This window comes from Gadus morhua, chromosome 14 (assembly GCF_902167405.1).
Source record: "Gadus morhua chromosome 14, gadMor3.0, whole genome shotgun sequence".
NCBI lineage: Eukaryota > Metazoa > Chordata > Actinopteri > Gadiformes > Gadidae > Gadus > Gadus morhua.
This window is the reverse complement of record NC_044061.1, coordinates 28,853,501-28,870,981: the sequence shown is the minus strand read 5'-3', so window position 1 is coordinate 28,870,981 and position 17,481 is coordinate 28,853,501. Positions and strand designations below refer to the sequence as shown.

Sequence of the window (17,481 nt, the reverse complement as noted above, 5' to 3'; positions counted from 1 at the left end):
AATGAGACAATCTATAGCCAAATTGTCGAAGATGCCCGAGAATCTTCGGGGATATCAGCATGGGAAATCGGCGAATCAGACCCATGAAGGGGGGGGGGGGGGGGGGGGGCACGTTAGTTGAAGGGGGGGGGGGGGGGGGGGGGGACGACGGACGGACACGTTTGTTGAGGGGGGGGGAGACACGTTTGTAGGGGGGGGGCACGCTCGACAAGAGTTGGTTTTTATTGAACGCTCGACAACGAGAGTTGGTTTTTATTGAACGAGACTTCAACACGGAACAGCTGAACGAAACGATGGTCACGTCACTCTCGGTGACGGTGTCGACAATAATGAACACACGAACAATGTTAATAGAACAACACACAACCACATAAAATCCCGAACCCATTAACCCCACTTAATCCTAACAACAAAACAAGTTAACAAAAGCCCCATTTGTCAACCGAGAACCCCAATTCCCAGAATCCCCCGCGGCTCCGGAACACGGCGTAGCTTATATTAATCTTTATTATCTGAATGGGAAATGCAATATTTTAGGACAGATACACCATTAAACGCGTTTCTAATGACATTTCTAGCGAGAAATGTACATTTTCCTTACATAATCTTCAGTCAGTGAATGTGTATGATCTTTATTAATCTTTATTATCTGAATGAGAAATGCAATATTTTAGGACAGATACACCATTAAACGCGTTTCTAATGACTTTTCTAGCGAGAAATGTACATTTTCCTTACATAATCTTCAGTCAGTGAATGTGTATGATCTTTATTAATCTTTATTATCTGAATGGGAAATGCAATATTTTAGGACTGATTCACCGTTAAACGTGTTTCTAATAACATTTCTAGCGAGAAATATACTTTTTACTTGCATAATCTTCAGTCAGTGATTGTGTCTGATCTTTAGTTTTATAGTTATTAGGATTTGATCGGCTCGCTCGCATGTTTCAACGACGTCAGGTTGCTTTCGCTAAACTAGCAGCACACGTGCTTCCTGCGTTTGTGTTATTAAACTGTTACTTTATGTAACTTTTAATGATATCATCTTGTTAGAAACACGGATATCTGAGAGCCAACCCAGTCGCCAAAAGCATACGTTGACAGTGTACTTTTCGTGAACACTGGATTACGTCGCATTTCAACATAAAATAGCGTGTTATACACACACACACACACGCATGCACACGCACAGACACACACACAAAAGCACACGCAAGCACACACACGCACGCACAGACACACAGACACGCACACACACACACGCACAAACGCACACACGCACACGGTGCATTTCGCTGCTAAAACAACAACAAAAAAATATTCCCTCAAATATTATTACTTTCAAAACGTTGGCCAAAATGGCCAATAATCTCATTTTTTATTTGGGATGCTTCTAGGACATTTTGGGTGGATTTTGAACGGTATGTGGGGGGCACGTTTTTTGCAGGACCTGGCAACCCTGCGCTGTTGCCCGAGATCTGGATCCACCCCGGCTTGGTGCCGTCTCCTTTTGACCTTTTGACCCCAGACTTCTGTGGGAATAGCTGAATCAATTCATTAGTGAATCAGAAGCATTTAAATATCTTCCCGGTGGCGTAAGAGGACGAACAAGGTGTCCTTCAACATCTACGCTTCCAGGAGATTGCAACGGTGCCACACATGAGCATATTCGAACATGTTTAATGGTAGTAATTAGCTGTCGAAATTGGAGGCCTTAATCAATACTGAGCAGCTATTGATTTGCTTCCCGATAAAGATTTGTCACAAATGACATGTTATTTAACATCTACACGTTGAGCTGAGTCCAATGACACCAAGAACGACACTCTAGCTAATGGTAACATGTATTTTACATGGTACACCTAGGTCTAGGACATGATCTCGGTGTAGCAAGAGGCCGAGCTTGATCTCATTGGACTCAGCTTAATGTGTAGATGCTAATTAACATGTAATTTGTCAAAAATCTCCATCGGGAAGCAAATCTATAGCTGGTCATTATTGATAAAGGCCTCCAAAATCGACAGCTAATTACTACCCCGAAACATATTCAAATATGATCATGTGTGGCACTGTTGCAATCGTCTCGAAACGTAGATGTCAAAGGACACCTTGTTTGCTCTGTTGCACCACCGGGAAGATATTTTCATACTTCTAATGGATTGATTCATATTTTAAGGTTCTCGGAGTGGGACTTTAAGTGGCTGCAGCAGAAGTGTTGAGACGAAAGATGATATCAAGAGATTTATAGAATATTCCCATTCACATTATGATTCTTCGTCGTAACATCCGACCAAACATCCTTTACATTCACAGAGCGAAGATTATGAAAGTCCAGGCTCAGCAAGTGCTCCATCTCGTTGCACCTGCACCCAGCGGCTCGCTTGCAAGATTTTGGCCTGAAGTTCTTCCCAGACATACACCCTAGCCATCCAACATGCATATCTGAGAATCAGGCCTCTCTTTAATAATGACAAAAAGTTATGAGAGAAACACACATTAACTTTTTGTTATCTCATAAGCGGCGTGGTGCTCCTTATGACCTTTTGACCCCCGACTTCAAAAACGTGGCCACAGGCCAGCTGTGTCTACACACCTTTAGCCACAAATGTACACCTCCATCCCACAAAAAATGGGGACTAGAAACTAACCTCTGTCTTATGTTTACACATAAGACAGGGGGCCCTTCCTGCCCCGGTCAGACCCCGAGGGCAGGCCCCCCCTTCCTGCCCTCGGGGTCCGACCGGGCCAAGTTTCGGTGCGGAGGTCCCAGTTAGGCCCTAGAAAAACGTATTAAAATGTCAGGGCGGTAGGACCTTCCTATCTCAAAAACTGTTTTTCCACCACATTCTGAACCATTAGGTCTTGCAGGTAACACTTCTGAGGGGCTTTGTCCAAATGACACTCCATTTGGGAAAACTTTTTTTCTCTAAGGGCTAGAACTCCAAATCTCGGATATGTCGTACACGGGGCCCCGGGAAATGTGTGTAAACATTTTAGCATCCCTAGCTATCTCGAAAAGGTCGGCAGAGGGGCGTGACCTCCAACAGTACAGTAAATGTACATAAGACAGAGGTTAGTTTCTAGTCCCCATTTTTTGTGGGATGGAGGTGTACATTTGTGGCTAAAGGTGTGTAGACACAGCTGGCCTGTGGCCACGTTTTTGAAGTCGGGGGTCAAAAGGTCAAAAGGAGCCGGCACCACGCCGCTTATGAGATAACAAAAAGTTAATGTGTGTTTCTCTCATAACTTTTTGTCACTATTAAAGAGAGGCCTGATTCTAAGATATGCATGTTGGATGGCTAGGGTGTTGGTCTGGGAAGAACTTCAGGCCAAAATCTTGCAAGCGAGCCGCATGGGTGCAGGTGCAACGAGATGGAGCACTTGCTGAGCCTGGACTTTCATAATCTTCGCTCTGTGAATGTAAAGGATGTTTGGTCGGATGTTAGGACGAAGAATCATAATGTGAATGGGAATATTCTATAAATCTCTTGATATCATCTTTCGTCTCAACACTTCTGTTGCAGCCACTTAAAGTCTCACTCCGAGAACCTTAAAATATGAATCAATCCATTAGAAGTATGAAAATATCTTCCCGGTGGTGCAACAGAGCAAACAAGGTGTCCTTTGACATCTACGTTTCGAGACGATTGCAACAGTGCCACACATGATCATATTTAAATATGTTTCGGGGTAGTAATTAGCTGTCGATTTTGGAGGCCTTTATCAATAATGACCAGCTATAGATTTGCTTCCCGATGGAGATTTTTGACAAATTACATGTTAATTAGCATCTACACGTTAAGCTGAGTCCAATGAGATCAAGCTCGGCCTCTTGCTACACCGAGATCATGTCCTAGACCTAGGTGTACCATGTAAAATACATGTTACCATTAGCTAGAGTGTCGTTCTTGGTGTCATTGGACTCAGCTCAACGTGTAGATGCTAAATAACATGTCATTTGTGACAAATCTTTATCGGGAAGCAAATCAATAGCTGCTCAGTATTGATTAAGGCCTCCAATTTCGACAGCTAATTACTACCATTAAACATGTTCGAATATGCTCAGGTGTGGCACCGTTGCAATCTCCTGGAAGCGTAGATGTTGAAGGACACCTTGTTCGTCCTCTTACGCCACCGGGAAGATATTTACATGCTTCTGATTGACTAATGAATTGATTCAGCTATTCCCCCAGAAGTCTGGGGTCAAAAGGTCAAAAGGAGACGGCACCACGCCGGGGTGGATCCAGATCTCGGGCAACAGCGCAGGGTTGCCAGGCCCTGCAAAAAACGTGCCCCCCACATACCGTTCAAAATCCATCCAAAATGTCCTAGAAGCATCCCAAATAAAAAATGATATTATTGGCCATTTTGGCCAACGTTTTGAAAGTAATAATATTTGAGGGAATATTTTTTTGTTGTTGTTTTAGCAGCGAAATGCACCGTGTGCGTGTGTGTGTGTGTGTGTCTGTGTCTGTGTGTCTGTGCGTGCGTGTGTGTGCTTGTGTGTGCTTGTGTGTGTGTGTCTGTGCGTGTGCGTGCGTGTGTGTGTGTGTATAACACGCTATTTTATGTTGAAATGCGACGTAATCCAGTGTTCACGAAAAGTACACTGTCAACGTATGCTTTTGGCGACTGGCAGGGGTTGACACTAACGGTTGCCCGCTTGCCCGGGGCAAGTAAAAAAAATGTTTGGGCAAGTTGAGATTTTTTCTGGTTGCCCGAACGGGCAAGTGGATTTTGGGTGGATGTTAATATAAAAGCTATTTATTCAAATGTTTTTAGAAACTGCAGAACAACCTTTTGTTCCGCAAAACCACACAAAATAGAAGTATTTGCAATTGATCAGCGCACTGTCTTCTCTTCTCTCGGAAAGCGAGTTAACAGACACGCATCGCTTCAGTGCGAATATAGCCCCGCCTTCTGTCACTCACTCGCAGTGCGGTCTCTGGCAGTGATTTGCTAAAGGTTAGCCATCACAGCTAGCATCTCAAGTGCAGCACCTCCGCGAACGGTTTAGGTAGAAGTTAAATGGAGTAGTGATGGAGGAGTGCAGTTTGGAAGTACTTTGGATTGAGGCAAATTATCAAGGAAAGTCAAGAACACGGTTTTGTGTTTCATAACTGTGCACATGCGCACAGCAATAGCGATCTTTTTCACGAAATTGTACCCTCACAAACTACTGTATATATTACATGAAAGCTGAGCCTCCACTTATTCCAACAGTCCAAACCATATCATTCTGTGACTAAAACTCGCAAATAACAACTTAAGAAGAAACGTCCCCTTTTCTTTTAACAACCAAAAATGAAGTATGTGATTTTTGTCCACAAAGTTGATTCTGATCGAATAAAACCACCATAAACCGATTATCCAGTATCTGGGCCAAATTTTGCAACTTAACATGGTGTTTTCAATCAATTAATAAGAGAAGGTTTCTTAGGAAATATGTAAATTGCCTTCAATCAGAAAACATATTCTTCAGCTCAATCTAGTGGCCATATATTTATTTACGAGTGTTTGGCTTGGTGCATTCGATTGCCCTGAACTTTAAATAGAGGTGTCAAGTGTCAAAATTGTAAGATATCTACCTTATTTGTGTCTCATATTAAGACAGCGCTCCCAACTGATAACGACCCACTGATACTGATAATTATTTCAGGTGGAAATGTTATCTTCCACTTATGCTGTGTTACATGGCTTTAATCACTTTAACCAAGTATTATCCCCATTGAATATTTCACTTGCACAACAATCTTTCTTTTGGCCCAAAGATGACATTATCGCCCTTGCAGTTGTGGAGATATAATCTCTTTACTTTGGGTAGGTTCTTTCCTGAAAAAAACGTTTCCCCTGATATCGAAAATAGTATAGAATATCGATCTTTTTCCAGGAATAGTGTTGAAGTTAGAAAATCCAGTATCGTGACTGACAACCCTACTAGAAATGCGATTGTGATTATTCAGTTAGAGCTACAAGAAACTTGAAAGTTAAAAAAGACATATCTTTGCTACTACCTCTGACATTTAGTTATGTACATTTGCATCAAATCATGCAGGTCTACATATAACTTGGCGATAGCTTTAATAGGTTGCAACTGTGGACTGAAATCACTTCATGGCACGATGTGACCGCTCGATAAATAAGTAAACAAAGAGAAGTTTGTTATTTTTTAAACACATGTGTGGAAGCTAACATTCAGCTTCAGTCTGAGCTAGGATGATTTTTCTGAGCCCCCCCAAAACCAGGCCGGGTGCCTGGCAAAAAGAGGCCCGTTCACGATTCTGATTATAATTTGGGCAAGTGAACATTACATTCGGGCAAGTTGAACCTGACCTGTACTTGCCCGATGGGCAAGTGCTTTTGAAACCTTAGTGTCAACCCCTGGACTGGGTTGGCTCTCAGATATACGTGTTTCTAACAAGATGATATCATTAAAAGTTACATAAAGTAACAGTTTAATAACACAAACGCAGGAAGCACGTGTGCTGCAAGTTTAGCGAAAGCAACCTGACGTCGTTGAAACATGCGAGCGAGCCGATCAAATCCTAATAACTATAAAACTAACAATCAGACACAATCACTGACTGAAGATTATGCAAGTAAAAAGTATATTTCTCGCTAGAAATGTTATTAGAAACACGTTTAACGGTGAATCGGTCCTAAAATATTGCATTTCCCATTCAGATAATAAAGATTAATAAAGATCATACACATTCACTGACTGAAGATTATGTAAGGAAAATGTACATTTCTCGCTAGAAAAGTCATTAGAAACGCGTTTAATGGTGTATCTGTCCTAAAATATTGCATTTCCCATTCAGATAATAAAGATTAATAAAGATCATACACATTCACTGACTGAAGATTATGTAAGGAAAATGTACATTTCTCGCTAGAAATGTCATTAGAAACGCGTTTAATTGTGTATCTGTCCTAAAATATTGCATTTCCCATTCAGATAATAAAGATTAATATAAGCTACGCCGTGTTCCGGAGCCGCGGGGGATTCTGGGAATTGGGGTTCTCGGTTGACAAATGGGGCTTTTGTTAACTTGTTTTGTTGTTAGTGTTACGTATTTTAGGAACACAAGCTGTATTTCCCTCACTTAACCAATAGGGGGTAGGACCAAATATATAAGCCGTAAATACTACACATAGCCACAAGGGAAAGCAGGACATTACTGAAGGCTGCAATAGATACTTTAGCCACAGAGGGCAGCATCACAGACCAGGCGAGGAAAACCGAGGATTACGTCACACCGGTTCCTCTCCAAGTCTTCCGGTCCTCGCTGAGTCCATAAAGAAGCCCACCTGGCCATGAAAACATTAGAACACTCCCGGCAGCGATTAGACATACGTGGGTTTGTGGCTAGGATCAGCTAGGAGAACACTCTCGCACGTGCTTAGAACACATCTTCAATCTCTCTTTACTTCAGAGCATCAGTTTACCATACCGAAAATACTTTATACAAATAAAGTCTCTTTAAAGCTATTCCTTTGGATTCGACCCCTCTTTCCATGAAGAACATTGCAATTTGGTGACGCCCTGACGTGATTGGAAAGTTCCGGACCGAGACTTGCGACCGCGAGGCCGTCGGGAGCAGTGCAAGCTACTTACAGGCGCCACAAGAAAGGTAAACAGAACCTGTTGTCAATGACTAAACTCTGTATAGTTAGATTAGTAACATAAGGTGAATAGCTTGTACTGCCTTCGACTGGTTGCGGGGACGTGTAATCTCGGACTGGTTTAAATTCATACAGCCGGTTAGACGAACGGCCTAGGATACGCTAACAGATTGAAATTGAATAACGAGCTCACGAAGTAAAGGGCTGGGAGTGTGTTTTATATGGGTTTGTCGATAGACTGTATCCAATCCTGATTAGATCTAAATGTTTGTACCAACGTGGGAGACATACTACCTGTGGTTAAGTGTTATTTATTTGGTGATAAGCTTCGAGTTCAGCCGGGCCACCATAAGGTATATTTATTACCGACCATAAACTTCTAAACTCTTACGGCGGAGCGAGGAAAGGTCAGGTTTTTAACGTTAATCTAGCTTAGTTGCATATTGAACCGGAGGCTTGGCCGTCGTTAGCCAAGGAGTTCAAATCTAATTGATTACTCACAGCCCGGTTCATGTAACATCTAATGTGCAATTTTGGTTAGTATAGAACGCAGCCGTAGAGGTAGACTTACGCAGTACAACCCATCTGCTATCAAGTGCCTCGCTAACCCGCCGTGGGGACAAACTTGCAGAAATCTCATACTTCTTATAGAGATCCAAAACTAGTTTGTTTCTGCAGCATTTTGGATGTACCACGTGGTGTACATTAAAGGGACAACGCTTCTTGGAAACGTGCGTTTCCTTTGTTCGTACCTCCAGTCTTTGTAGTCAGAGCCCTTTTTGAAACAAACGCCATTGCTCAAGAGCAACAGGGGGCCTCAACTTAAGTGTTACATCCTCTCTCTCTCTCACCTTGTCTCTCTCTCTCACCTTCTCTCTCTCTCTCTCTCTCTCTCTCTCTCTCTCTCTTGCAAGTCAGTAGGGTCTGAATGGTCAGTCTTTTGTTAAGACTGCATGACCTCTGACCTGGACAATAGCAGATCTCGCTCCCTCTCTCTCTAGAGATATGTTCTATCTCTCTCCAAGCACACTTATTGAAGGCAACAAGTGTCATTTTTGACCTGGGTGTTTTGATAAGGCCCCCCGGTGTGCTCTGTCTGTCTGTCTCTAGAAATATGTTCTCTCTCCATAAAAATATTCCCTTAAAAATCCATCTGTTTCAAATGATAACAATGTTTTTGCAGTTACTTATTCAGCCAATGGTGTATAATTGTCACATTTCACTAGTCAATAGCTGGAAATATTATATTGTATATTTCATTCCAATATTTGAGGTATTTAGTTTGATTTTGATTTAAATATCAATATCTAGTTCATAACTACAGTTTCCGCACGCTCATTAAGTGCCCTCATCCTCATCCTCTACAAATCAATAAATCCATGGCAATAAGTTGAAAACCATCGGTAAAGCAATAGTTTCTGACGCATAATATTTTGGCTGTAGTTTTGTAACTAATAGAATTCAACATCTATGGGAGAACAATATTTATGTATACATGTGATAAATCTGTAAATCCACTTTGTTTGTACAGACATATTGCTTTTGGGCAACCAGGAAGGTTGTTCCACAGTTTCAATATGGAATATTGAAAAGTAATTAACGTTGTACAATCTTGTAACTCCCAATTCCTCGCTCTTTCTCTCTGTCTGCCTGCCTGCCTAAAGATAGGCCCTCCCTCACCCCTTAAATTCCTTCCCCATCCTTTAGTCTCTATCCCCCACCCCCCCTCATAAAGACCCCCCCTCATAAAGACCCCCCCCCCTCTTCCCCAGAGAATAGAATGAACCCCCACCCTTCCCACATCACCTCTCTCTATCTCTCTCTCTCTGTCGCTATTTTTAACAATGATAACTTCTATTTGTAGTTCCCCTTATCATCCAAGGATCTCATAGGGCTATCTGTGTACATATAAATGTACACAAAGCGCAGAAACAGAGTGTATTAAGAACACAAATTGCGGTTAAGTGGTACCTTATGCTATAAGGTACCACAGTTTTCAGCCGGACAGATAGAACTCAGAGAAGTTTCTGTAGTCGGCTGATACGTATGTAGTATGCACCGCAGCCATATTTGTAGTTCTTGGTAGTGCCCCCTACTCGTTAACACGAGATTATTCCCAATTACATCTCAACATCTCCAAATATACCACAAATATATAACTATTATAAATCCCAACTAGACGACCCCCAGCTTTCCAAGTAGCCGATCTCTTGCATTTGTACTAAATTTTTTCTCTTTTCTCGTCAGGCCTTGGCAACCCGAGCAGTAATGGATGCCCGACATTCATCATTTTTAATCGTTAACATTACTACAAATATTCTCTTTTCTAATCAGGGAGTGGCAACACAACGATCAGTTGCCCACAATCATCATTTTACTTCTGTGCATAAAATATTAATTCTCTTTTCTCTTTAGGAGGTGGCAACACAAGCATTATAGTTGCCAAACACTCATCTTTTTACTTCTCTGCATTGATCTTAATTCTTTCTCGCTCCAGGCAATGGCAGTATAAGAACGAATGCCAAACACTGACAGTAATTATTTTTTTTCAGGTTGCTGAGCCCTTCTGTCTATTCAACATGCGTTTTGTGTAGCAAGACAGGTAGAGAACCAGGCTGGTTCAAATAGACACGGGGTTCAACTGCTAGAATAATATGTTGAATTAATAAATGGTGCGCATGGTTTTAAACGGTGCCCAAGGAGGGAGTTAGCTCAACTGCGGTAGACACAATTACAATACGTTTTTTGCGAATATTAAATCTACATGGGTTAAATTCTGCTATAATCAGCTACTACATACGAATAAACACTGCGTGAAATGTTCAAAGGTCAACTATTGCCTCCATTGGAGCGATTGCAAAAGATATAATATCGTACCACAATATGCATGCATTATCTTGTATTCAACAATTAGGAAAGCCGGATTCCAGAACCGAAAGAAGTCCTACAAAAGGGCACCGACCCAGGGGTCTTGCATCAACCAGATCCCTGTACGGCAGTTACACAGTGATCTTAAAATAGAAATAATTATCTAGACTCCACATCATGAACGGTTAGCCTTTAAAGTTGTCCATAGCGTGCATACCGCTCGTCCACAGAAGTCCGGGGTTATCCAGGCCTGGGGATTCTTATTAGAAGAGTTCTGGGATAACCTCCAATAGAGGAGTCCCCCCCAATAGAGGTTCCTGAGGACAAGCGGTAGAAATGCATAGTTCAACAGACCTGACGAGGTCCAAAATACCAAAATAAGAAAGAATACAATATATATTTCATTGCAAACTATGAAAATAATAAAAGTCTTCACGTAATCTATGGTTAATAATTGGCAATATTTACAATTAAATTACATAAGTAATAAAAAGTAATCCGTAATTCATAATTTTGATTAACAATATACGTGTTACGTTTTTCTTTACACGCCAAGACAGTGGATACTCGATTATTACAATATATCACAACCAGTTTAATGGTCAACCAAAACGCACAGCCGTACGTAACCCCGACTGTCCCCAACTGACAACGTTACGGTAACAACAGAAGTATGATGCCTAATATTGAAATGGAGATTTTTAATATTAAGATATTTTGATAATGTTAAATTTAAGTTTTGTATGTTTGTATTTTCCCATGTGGTCTTGTCACCCTGTTATTCTGCAGGGTCGTTCAAAATCCTTTGAGGTTAGTGGAAATCAGTTCTCACTCTGTTCCTCTGTTGTCCAGTGTTGGTTTGGGCCCGTTATCCTTGATCCCCAGTGAAGCGCAGAGACGCAAGTGATAAGGAACGGCCAACCCCATATTTATGACATCTTAAGGAATGATGACTTAGATGCCCATATGGTTAACAAAGGCTTTTGGTTTGTTGTGAGGCAGCTGTCCTCAGCAACACTTCTGAATGTGTAAGAACTCCTGGCCACTCAGCGGACCTTTCTGCGGACCCTTTAGAAAATGAAGAGCTCCGCAGGAAGAAATCCCATCTGAAGTCTCAAATTGTTAAATAATATGCTTATTTTTAGGTCTGTTGATGCATGTTATGATTATTCTTCGTTCGTGCTTTTCTTAAGAATGTGTATATAGAGATAAAAATAAAATGAAAATAAAAATATAGAATGAAAACAAAGGGTGGATTCATATACCATGTGTGAATGTCCTCTTGTGTGTGTCAGAGCCACCAAAATAATGGAGGTTACTCGACTGTTGCATACACGAGGGGATATTGAAAACATATCACATATAAAACTAAGATAATTAGAAAATGGTTCATTATAATTAACTTGTAATAACATTTGCTTCACCCAATAACTTCTGAATTTTTCTTTTAGGTTCAGTTTTTGTTTTGTTTTAGAATATCACCCTATATTTAATGCCCAGATGTGCATAATTCAGATGACTCTTATTCTACCTAGTTTAGATCGATTTGATGTTGACCAACAAAAAACTAGATAATTATAATAATAAATACTGTTCATGTAATGGTATAGTTTGGTCTGGGACCTGCGTAGCTAAAAAAAAGCTGTTTTGGAAATAGTAATGGACGTGTCCGGGACATGTATAGCTATAAATAAGTAAAGATAAAACTGCGTTTTACTTTACTTCACTTTGCTAAGACATATGCACGTTTGATGTGGTATGCAAAAGGCAGAGAATAAGGCGTATACACGTTTGATGTGGTATGCAATGTACATAGGAGTGAATCTCTCTAAAAGATCCTATCGTGAAACCCCCCCCAACCCTGTCCTCTCAGGTCCAGTCGTCAGACCCCCCCCCCCTCTCCCCATCCTTTTGTATTTGTTAAAATGGTGAATGTCTCGAAGTTAAGCCGAGACCACCATAAGGTATATGGTGAATGTACCGAAGTTAAGCCGGGCCACCATAAGGTATTATTTATTTATTCTCTCTCTCTCGCTCTCTCTCGCTCTCTCTCTCTCTCTCTCTCGCTCAAGTGTGGACAACATCAAATGCGAGCAATAGGTAGAATAAATGAAGATTAGGTTATCCAATATACATAGTTAGTGTAGGACGATCAGGTAGTATGATGAAGGTAACTGTTATTGTGAGATACGGTTAACACAGAACTGATATTGAACATGCACATTTTAACATTGTTATTTCCCTTTTACATCTTTTTGGTTATAGAAACTTGATTGCACTACGGTGTTGTTAGCTTTGGTTGTCATTCAATGCGCATGGCTGAAGCATGCGCAAGGAGGGATGTAGTGTGCAATTAAATCAAAGTAGATACTGTAAAACAATTAAAATTAGAATTCATGGAAATATGTTTTTGAACAACTAACTGCTGTATATGAGTTTGTATTTCTGCAATAGAAACAAAAGTTGTATTCCCAGATCACAGACCAGAAGCCGTCCGATCCAGAGGACCCTTCACCAACGTCGGCGACACCTGGCGAGTGGATCTGGGTGAAAAAACACCATCGAAAGAACCTAGAAGACCGGTGGGAGGGGCCATACAAGGTACTCTTGGCCACACCCTTTTCTGTTTCTGTAGAGGACCGACGCGGGGCCCAGTGGCACCACCTGAGCCGGTGCCGCAAAGCAGATACTCCTGGCAGATCGTGGACTGAGACCCTGACCGACCTAGCTGCACTCCAAGCCAAGGACAAACACTCCTCATCCGAAGACGATGGGCTACAGCGTGCCCTTGGAAAATTACCTGGTAGGATTCCTTCTGGTAGTCCTGTTCCAAGAAGGAGCGGGAGACAACATCGCTAGGTACCCACCGCCTAAACCACCAACAACAACAGGATGGACCGGGTCTACCAGGCAGAAAAGTACATGTGCCACCAGATGGGTCCGTGGCCAGGGCATTGGCTGGACTACAATCCCTCAAGTTGGAGTTGGCCGAGAACTCCGGTATTGGTGACCCAATAGCTGGATGGATGGAGAACCTGTTTGGTAGGTGGAGAGGTATGATCCAGTCAGTACTCATCGCGGGAATAATGGCAGTAGCCGTGTTAATTGTTGTCAGCTGCTGTTGTATTCCCTGCGCACGAGGGCTACTGAATCGGCTGATCACCACAGCAGTGGGCGCTACAGAAGTGCCAGGCGACATTCATGCTTACGTAGGAATCAGATATAATCAGTTGAACTTGAATGAGATACCACCTGAGGAACCCGAACCTATCCAGTTACAATATATAGAATAAAATGCCACCATTTGTAGCACCTGTGTCTAAGATAATCAATATCCTGGATTTACTTGAATAATTAATTATTGAACCACCAAGACGAGTTGTGTTTGTTATTATATAGTATTGTTTGGTTGTGAGTACAACCCGTTATTTCTGAATCGCTGCATTGATAATGGTACTGTTGATCTTCCTTGAGACGATTGTTTTACAGGCCACCTGTTGCTGACACGACGACGGAGAACCTGTTTGGAGGCTCCCATGATGTAGGAGTAACCTCTCTGAGATGAGCCCTTGACAAGGAGGGACGAGTCTTGGGTTCATGAATTACAGACCCGACGGCGACAGAAAAAACAATGACTACAATAATAACATCGCCCAAAACCACCCACATGAACCGGCGCACCAATACATGAAGATCACCTGAACCCCCCAAATCCATGCCCAAACCACCCACATGAACCGGCGCACCAATACACGAAGATCACCTAAACCCCCCAAATCCATGCTAGCCTATCAATCATTTTGAAATTTTAAAATTGTATTATGACCTCCAATTTTTACGTTACTTTTGCACCTGTTGAATATTTTATGACCTTGTTGCACATAACCAAAAAGTATTAGCTCAGGACTTCTATGGATAATTTTGTTTGTGTGCTTTTTGGCCATGTGATTGTATGATAACAAGATTTATGTTCATTGTTGTATTGTTAAATAATGACCTGTATTTCCAATAAGACCCACAAGGTGAATGCCGTCTCAGTATTATGGGGACGCGTAGAGGTTTTTCCCTCTCTTCAAGAGGTCTTTCCACGACGGTTGATGGTGTTGATGATTGATCCTACTTTGACTATGTTTTCGGTGTGGTAAATGGTGTTTATGATTTAAAATATTATTGTATGGTCATCTAAGATGACCAAGGAGGGACTGTTACGTATTTTAGGAACACAAGCTGTATTTCCCTCACTTAACCAATAGGGGGTAGGACCAAATATATAAGCCGTAAATACTACACATAGCCACAAGAGAAAGCAGGACATTACTGAAGGCTGCAATAGATACTTTAGCCACAGAGGGCAGCATCACAGACCAGGCGAGGAAAACCGAAGATTACGTCACACCGGTTCCTCTCCAAGTCTTCCGGTCCTCGCTGAGTCCATAAAGAAGCCCACCTGGCCATGAAAACATTAGAACTCTCCCGGCAGCGATTAGACATACGTGGGTTTGTGGCTAGGATCAGCTAGGAGAACACTCTCGCACGTGCTTAGAACACATCTTCAATCTCTCTTTACTTCAGAGCATCAGTTTACCATACCGAAAATACTTTATACAAATAAAGTCTCTTTAAAGCTATTCCTTTGGATTCGACCCCTCTTTCCATGAAGAACATTGCATTAGGATTAAGTGGGGTTAATGGGTTCGGGATTTTATGTGGTTGTGTGTTGTTCTATTAACATTGTTCGTGTGTTCATTATTGTCGACACCGTCACCGAGAGTGACGTGACCATCGTTTCGTGCAGCTGTTCCGTGTTGAAGTCTCGTTCAATAAAAACCAACTCTCGTTGTCGAGCGTTCAATAAAAACAAACTCTCGTTGTCGAGCGTGCCCCCCCCCTACAAACGTGTCCCCCCCCCCCCTCAACAAACGTGTCCCCCCCCCCCCCCCCCCCCCCTTCAACTAACGTGTCGTCCCCCCCCCCCCCCCCCCCCTTCATGGGTCTGATTCGCCGATTTCCCATGCTGATATCCCCGAAGATTCTCGGGCATCTTCGACAATTTGGCTATAGATTGTCTCATTACACGCTAAATAATATAATTATAGCCTTGTAGTGACCGTAACATAATTCACCTACAGTATTTCGTTATGTGTTGTTCTTTCAATTGTGTTGTTGTTTACTGCATGTCATTTACGTTCTTGGTGGTTCAGGGATCGCGGTCCCTAAGGATTACGTGCGTCTCATGACGTCACAGACCATGCTGGATTTGTTTACCTTCAGCACGCTTTGTTTTCCGGTTTTCTTTTTTACAAAATAAACGAGTCACACGGCTGTGTGCTCAACGTGCGAAGTTGTGTTCTTAACTTATTGCAATTTCCACAGCCTAATTATATATATAGGTTTTGGCATAAACATAACTAGGGTGCACTGTACTATCTGCGCACACCCTTTCTGAAGCCTCTCTCTCGCTCTCTGTCCCTCCCGCTCTCTCTTTCTCTCTCTCTCGTACCGTTTTGTGGAGCACGTTAATTGTCTTAGAACACTCCCATTCAGAATGAATTGGTTTACATTTCGTTTTGTGTAACACGCAAAAAGTCGGACTATCGTGCTCGGGAACACGCTTCAATAGATTAACGTTCGTGCGCAGGAGCACGCAATTGCGTGATACCGGGTTGAATGGTCAGAGTCAGAGAGATCATTGAGAAAGTTGTGGATATGAAGTTGTGGATATGGAGGAATGGGAAATGTAGTCATACAGAATATGCAGGCATACTCACCAAGACTTGCAGTCGATTCAATTCCTTCGAGCTGGACTTCCTCACTCACTGGGTTCACGGAATCTGCAGAGACCAATATTTTTTGGGTTATCTATAGTATCAGGCTTCATACATTTTAGTCTGGAAATCCCCCAAAAATCAACCATACATCTGTCAAAGAGGGATAACACCATATTTCTACCCGCTGGCATTTCGTGAATTATTATTTAACCATGACAACAGTGCAGTAAACAACAACCTGATGCACGTCTGGGTGATTTCTGACGTTTCTGAAGTCGGCTCGTGACCACTTTCTTTTTTTTGACTGCACTCTTCTTTCTCCTCTTCTTTTTTGGAGGAAAGTGGGAGTCTCCCATTGCTGCCTACATGACAATAACAGCAACATTTTCAGATACAATATCAGACTGTAAAGTTATACTTTACATTGGATTACTCAAACAACAGCAATGGTAAAGTTCATACAAATGGAAGTAAGCTGATGAAATTGGTCTCACCCGGGCCTCAAGGAGTAGCGCATTACTGATTTCAGAAGCCATATGGTCCCTGATCTCAACGGCATCAGAACAAACCTTCTGGTTTTTGAACATCGCTGGACAATTGACACACAATACAGATAAAATACAGGTGTGTGTGTGTGTGTGTGTGTGTGTGTGTGTGTGTGTGTGTGTGTGTGTGTGTGTGTGTGTGTGTGTGTGTGTGTGTCTGTGAGTGTGAGAAAGAGAGAGAAAGTGTGAGAGAGAGAGCGAGAGAGAGAATGGCTCTTAAAAGTGCCTTTGTTTGTCTTTTTTGGAAAGCTATCTTGTAAATAATCTGTAACAAAGACAAAAAAACATAATTAGAATGATTTCTACATTCATTAACAAAAATTAGATGTATGATAGTGATTACTAGTTACATCTTAGTTAAAAAAAAATGCAGGGAATAAATAAAATAATCGAATCACCATTATTGTAATCGTCCGACCAACAAATTGCTCAATAACCATTCTTGTTATATTCTACACAAGAATGACTGAAGCACATGGGTGCACTTCCCAAAGGAGGAATGCCATTAAACCAGTGACAACACTGTGGTTGAGAAAGCTCTCTGGCCACACCAACATGCATTGCTCTTTGGTGTTGCAATCAACCAGGACTGTGCGTCTCCCTTTAGTGTTTATAATATAAATAGGACTCTTGACAAAATCTCACAGATTGGTGCTCGGATTCTGTTGTCA

General features: G+C 41.9%; 1 long non-coding RNA gene across 1 annotated transcript; it reads right to left on the bottom strand.

The window, feature by feature from the left end:
- Positions 1-13,073: 13,073 nt before the first annotated feature.
- Positions 13,074-17,068, bottom strand: LOC115558909 (uncharacterized). Its single transcript, XR_003979382.1, has 3 exons — positions 16,504-17,068; positions 16,266-16,328; positions 13,074-13,532 (listed from the first exon to the last, which is right to left on the bottom strand). It is a non-coding gene; the product is annotated as an uncharacterized LOC115558909 (long non-coding RNA).
- Between the last annotated feature and the right edge of the window lie 413 nt (positions 17,069-17,481).